This window comes from Channa argus, chromosome 2 (genome assembly GCF_033026475.1).
Source record: "Channa argus isolate prfri chromosome 2, Channa argus male v1.0, whole genome shotgun sequence".
Lineage (NCBI taxonomy): Eukaryota > Metazoa > Chordata > Actinopteri > Anabantiformes > Channidae > Channa > Channa argus.
The window spans coordinates 17074549-17081043 of NC_090198.1; positions in this window are offsets into that span (position 1 = coordinate 17074549).

Here is a 6495-nt window from a genome sequence, read left to right on the forward strand (position 1 = left end):
CTCCAATTCCAAAAGTTGGAACAATATGTAAAACATAATAAAAACAGAAGGCAATGATTTGAAAATCTTATCAACCCAAATTTTATTCACAATATTTCTCCTGATGTTTTCAATGCAGTGCCACCTGAGGGCCCAATAATCACATGAATCCATTTTTGACCTTTCGCAAACAGATTCCTCCTGATTCTCTGTATGTTTAGATGATATTATGTAAGGTAAGTTAAAGTACTTTATTTGTCAGTATACATACAATGAAATTGCTTCAAATGGTCAGATGGTAGGTTAGTCGTTAGCCGTTCTGACTGAGTGCACCACCACTATGGGCCAACCTGATCTGGTCCCTAACACACATTTTTAGCATTAAGGGAAACCGGAGCACCTGGAGAAAACCAGCACAAACACGGGGAGACCATGCAAACTCCACACAGAAAGGCCCTTTCAGATTTTTTTACAGATAAGGTGAGATGGTAGGATCTTCAGAGTCCACACAATTTTACACTGAGGATATTTTTTCTGTACTTGTTCCATACTTTCTGATACAGTTTGTTGCAGATTGGTGAACCTCTGTTCATCTTTGCAGTCAAGATGCTCTGCCTCTCTGAAATGCTCTTTTTATACCCAGTCATGTTACTGACCTGTTGCCAATTAACCTAATTAGTTGTCAAACGCTCCTCCATTTGTTTTTGATTTGCTGCAATTACTTTTCCAGCCTCTTCCAACTTTTGTAACACAAAAATTCTAAATGAGCCAATATTTTTCATGAAATGGTAACATTTCTCAGTTTCAACATTTGATATGTTGTTTAGGTTCTATTGTGAATAAAATATGGTTTGATGAGATTGCATTCAGTTTTTATTTACGTTTTTACACATTCCCAACTTTTTTGGAATTTGCGTTGTAAATTGGATTTTTGCACAGGTCAACCACAAAAAAACAAATGAGATTTAGAGATGATTGGACTTGCATTTGGTCAGGGTAGAGATTTTATGTTTTCAATCTTTTTGTTAAGCTAGGGTACCAAGCTGCTGCCTGTAGCTGTGTATTAAATGGACACAGGTGAGTGCTGTGAAGATTCTCATCTAAGTTCAGAATATTTTTCGAAGTACAACAAACCCTGTATATTGATCAGTCTCATCATTTCTATAGCATATATGCTGTAACATCACAGCACATGTGTAGATTTAGACACAAAGAAACATGGTTCACCAACCTCTAGAGGGGAGAGCAGTAGTCATTCACCCTTATGTAACCACTGGAGTATGATGAGCTCTTAAAAGGATTTTTGGATGAACTCTGCACTAGCCAATCTCCCAATGTAATCCTTCTTGATAAGAGTTATGCAGGCTGCAAATTGTTCAGCAATTGCGAAGAAGAACCCTAATTCCATTTATTTTTAAAATTATGTAATGTATATAATCTATGAAAACACATGTGCACATTAATTAATTACAATGCTAACACAGCAACACGTCCTCCAACTTTAATGCCCATATAGATTGTTTGTCCCTACATCCCTTACAGAGGTGCCAAAACAAAAATTGTGCGAACATGGCAGTTTAGTTGACTTTAGGCACAAAGACATCGCAGTTATGTTAGGGTTAAGTAATAAATAAACATTAGGTTAGGTGTTGTTAAAACCCATAGGTTTTGCTTAAATTTGGATGACTTATGTCACATTCCTTACATCACATGACTTGTTACAGCAACAAATAGTTATTTTACACTGAACCTGAACCCCAGTCTTTTTGTGCTTTGTTGACCCATCCAAGCATGCCAATCTACCTGCAAAGTTTTCTGTGGCTGAATACTATAATACCATGTTATGTTTGCTACAGCCACTAGACGTCGACCCGTACTTATAAAAACAATCTACGTAGTCATATTTTATAGGAGGACATTGCCCTGACACAAGTCTCCAGGTTGCCCAATGAACACACACCTCAGTTGATTCAGAAGATGCAGCTTTCCATGGTTTAGGATTACAAGTGTTTGCAAAAAAAAAAAAAACCCAGATCAGTATCCTCTGTTAAATGAAAGACTCGGTTTAGTCAACATGCAAAGTGTTTGTACTTCGTGTCCATTGACACCATCCCAGTAATACATGGCAATAATTTCTAGGCCAGTTGATAAACTGACAGACCTGCTTATTGTTTGACTGGAATAGTTTATGTTTAAAGCACCACAGATAGTAACCGGAAACAAAGCCAGACTGAATCTGCAACACTGGACCATTTTTGAAGGATATACTTCACATAAGGACCCTCTGCATTTTCACATCAGGTGGCCAGTTATATTTCAGCCCAGAGAAGTGTAAATGGCCAATCCAATAATAGTATATTGAAGCCATTTTATCAAATGATTTGTATGCAGGGGTGGGCTGATGGCAGTGACAGCTAGGCTAGGTTAGGCAAAGATTGTCCAAACAAGCCCGTCATTAGACCCCCACTTTCCTGATAGAACTGAACATTGTGTGCTTTTCCGTTGTCGCAGTGTCAGACACACAGAGTCAAAGCAGGAAGGCTAAGGAAGCTAGACAGTGTTAGCAGCTGTAGCACTTTTCATTGACTGCTACCACGGTTAAAAGACAGATCGTATCCCGTGCTGGTAATTGTAAAACTGCTGGCTGGCCATATTCTACATGAGCCCAATATTACTACATACCCATGCACTCTGTAGTCCTCCCGAGTTTAGCTGATGGGAAACTGAAGAGGAATGGAGGTGAGCACACAAAGTGATCTGTTTGAGTTTCAGATTTAGGTGTGATTAATGAAGAGCGCTGCTATTCAGTGTCCATGACACACTCTCAGGAAAGCAGCCAATCAAACCTATATGTACCGGTGGTGTGACCTCATGTCAGATAAAAGGATTGATGCTGTGACTGTTGAAGATTGGAGAGCGCTGCCGAAAGTCAGTAAATGGATATGTGCCCGTATAAGGAAAGTTTGAGAGGAGAGATAAGAAGAATGTTATGTCATTTTTGAAAATTAAGCTCCAGGTCTGGGAACAGCATTGTGGCATGTACTTGCATAAGTATTCAGAACTGTAGACAAATACACACTCTTTCACACAAAACACCAGTGTTAACATGCAAACATACAGTTATGTCATTTACTGACACTACACACATTTAGATAGTGGACAGGGAAAACTTCTGGTATGGGACCAGCATCATGGACAAAACTGACTGAGGGGGACAAAGGGATTATGAGATGTGTTCAGACAGCAGAGTGGAGATAATGATGAAACAGGATGTCCTTGATCTTATTTGAAATCCAAATATTATGAGTAATATGATCTCGGAGACAGTAAAAAGAGAGTGAGATTACAGGAGTGGTGGTAAAATTACCGCACATCTACATAAACGATATTACACACCACATTTTGAATGGCAGCTGTCTGATATCTATCAATCTCTGTCCGTCACTGCTCTAAACATAGTTATGCCTCAATCAATACATTCCTGCTATATTTGTACAAGTTTTATGGTCACTTTAAGACAATGAACAGTGATCTTCTGTAGACTTTGTTCTGCCAATTCTGTGAAAGAAATCAGACAGCCTCTGACTTTGACCTGGTTTTTAATCTTTATGATTTTACGGCCTAAATAATCTCCACAATAAAGGTGTGTCATCAAAATGCCTAAGAAGAAAAGAGGGCAAACTCTTAATCATAGCCATTAAAGTTGCTTTTTTATTCTTGTAATACCTGTCTAAGAGGTGAGAACACGTATAGATTCTTCTAAAAATAAACAAAATCTATAGGAACAGTGAGGTAACAGTACAACCTACTCTAAGACAATTACTTTAGTTGTCTAAATGTGTGCAGGGAAGCGGCACCACTCTAATTAGCCCTACAGCTAATTTTAAACCAGATTAATTCACAGTATGTCATCAGAAAACACATGTCAATAGCTGGGAAATTTGACCTGGGACAATGATTTCGATAACATTAATGTAATGTTGAGCGTATTAAATAAATTTAGACACAAGGGCGCCTATGGGTGATTATGGTTTGTTAATCCTGGTTAAGAAAACGTCAGATTCCAAAGCTTCTGATCCTCTTACATCACCACCAAACACCCAGTTTTATCTTTGACCTCAAACAAACAAATGGAGTGACATCAAACACACAGCATACACACAATAGACACAGCGTCCTAGACAGATCACTTAATGATTTATCTGCAGACTTGACAGAAATTCTTGTTGTTTTTATGGGGGCATGCAGGAGGTAAATCAGGTTACATCACATCATAGAAAACTGCTTAGACCCCCAGCACACACACACACACGCAGATACATAACTTCAGCTTTGTGGGTTATGGGATTCTCCACTAACTGAGTAGAGCTGAATGAGCTGTCCTGCCGACAGACATAACAGCAATGCAGGAATGTGTGAAGTTTTATTCCTTATTTGTGAGAAGTGGTGTCCTCAGTGCTTATGCAGGAAGAAAGCACTGAAACGAGAAATCCAGTTTGCTCTCAGTTAATTGGTATGTGGAGGAGGTTTTCTCCAAAACTTCAGTAGAGGATGAAAGAATTTTACAATGAAGCAGTCACACATAAGAAGTGGAATGCAGATAGAGTTTGACCACACTTAGTCCAAAAACCAAGTACTGAAGACACAATCGCAATGGGAAATGTAGAAGAAACTGCTACCTGAGATGCATGGTATCTAATGTGATCCCGTGTGTTTCGACCCTGGTCTTGCAAAGGCCAAATGGTCACCAAATTAACAGGTTCAGTGAGACCTCATAAGGGTAGAAGCAGCAGAAGCAGCAGAGTTCTCCACCGATGAGTATTAATTGAGCAGATTGTGTTGCTTTGGTAAGTTGTGTTATGTAATGTTCTCTCACTGCACTAATTAGGATCATCAGTTATTAATTAAATGGTGTTTTTCAGCTGAGCCCAGCATTGACAGTTTCTTTCATTTGCTTAGACTCTTGTGTCCACTGTGAAGTCACATTTTAGAATCAGTTAACACACTGGCCAAAACAGGAGCTCACTCAAAATAATACATTTTGTTTGCAAAATGTTCTTACACTAACAAAGCATAAAAAACATGCAACAAAAGCAAACATTTTCCCCCAACAACACAACTTTTTAAACTTTTTTACACTCTTTCATACAGTTACTGCACAATGGACAGCAAAATACATCTATAATTTTCCCAATATCCAACACGGATTTTACTAGAGTTCACAAACACTGCTGCAGTCTGCTCATGTGCTTTGGAAAGATTTCTTGATTCATTCCTATGTGCACCTGTCTCTCTTTGACATGCAGGAGCTACATTGAGCATCTATACTTGACCAGTTCAGACACTCAATGTGGTGTATTATGGTGATGTATCATGTCTTCAGTGTCTTCAGTGAAAAATAATAACAATTTCATGAAAAATTGGGAACATTTGTTTTCTTTTGTTTACACAGTCAATACACCAAAGTTTTGGGTCACTGAATTTTGTCTGTTAACTGTTTTAAAAATGTATGAAAACCAGTGTAAATGTGTTAACACATTTGGAAGAGAAGATTTCTGGTGTGCTCAAACTGTGATGATGAAGATCAAGTGGATCACAGTTTCATTGAACGCATCTTAGCAATTGAGAATCCTGTAATCCTGAACGTAGAAGTAACAAAAGCTATATATACATGAAACAAAAAACATAGCTTTGCCCTTGTCCTCATATGTTTGGTTAGATATTTTTATTAGCTAATCCAGATCTTGTTTAAAGATCAAATAAACTCAGATACACATATTTCTCTACTGTTCAACAATCTGTCAAGATGCCAGCAAGCTGGCCTATGACAAGCAGATCAAGACAGACAACAAGACAGCCCTGCCAGGAAGATCTGCATGGCAGGTGGAAAGTGGCAGACACATCATGTGATATTGTGAGTATTAGAGAGAACATTGGTTACAGAAAGGAAAGATATTTTTTATAGGGCAGAAGGAAAAAAAGAGAGCCATAGTTTTCCAGAGGAATCAGCAATAAATCTTCTCTGGCTTTTGTACAATTGCAACTTCATGAAACCCCCACTGATGCTGACTGGGCCTACTAAAAGCATTAAAAACACAAAGACTCCCCTTTGGAGGGTTAGCAGTGCAGTGGTTAGCAGTGATCTTATGTCAGGAACACGTGAAAGTACATGATACATGAACAAGAATATTACATGTGGATATGCTGTAATGGGACACAAATTGGCCCTATTAGTAGAAGGGTGGACACAGTTTTTACTTTTAAAGATTTTTATAAGCCAAAGAAATGCAATGCGGAACATTCACATTCCGATGATACTTTTGTATCCCCTTTATTGGAAATCATGAATCACTGGAAGTGGTTTTGCAAAAATCCCACTAACAAAAAAGAATATATTTCAGTGAATGCTGAAAAAAGGAGCTTTGCTTAAATTGGGCCAAAAGAAAATATGTCTATGTGAAGATTTGAAAATATGAAAAAAAGTAAGACAGAAAAGTACCAATGTAGCTGCGGAAG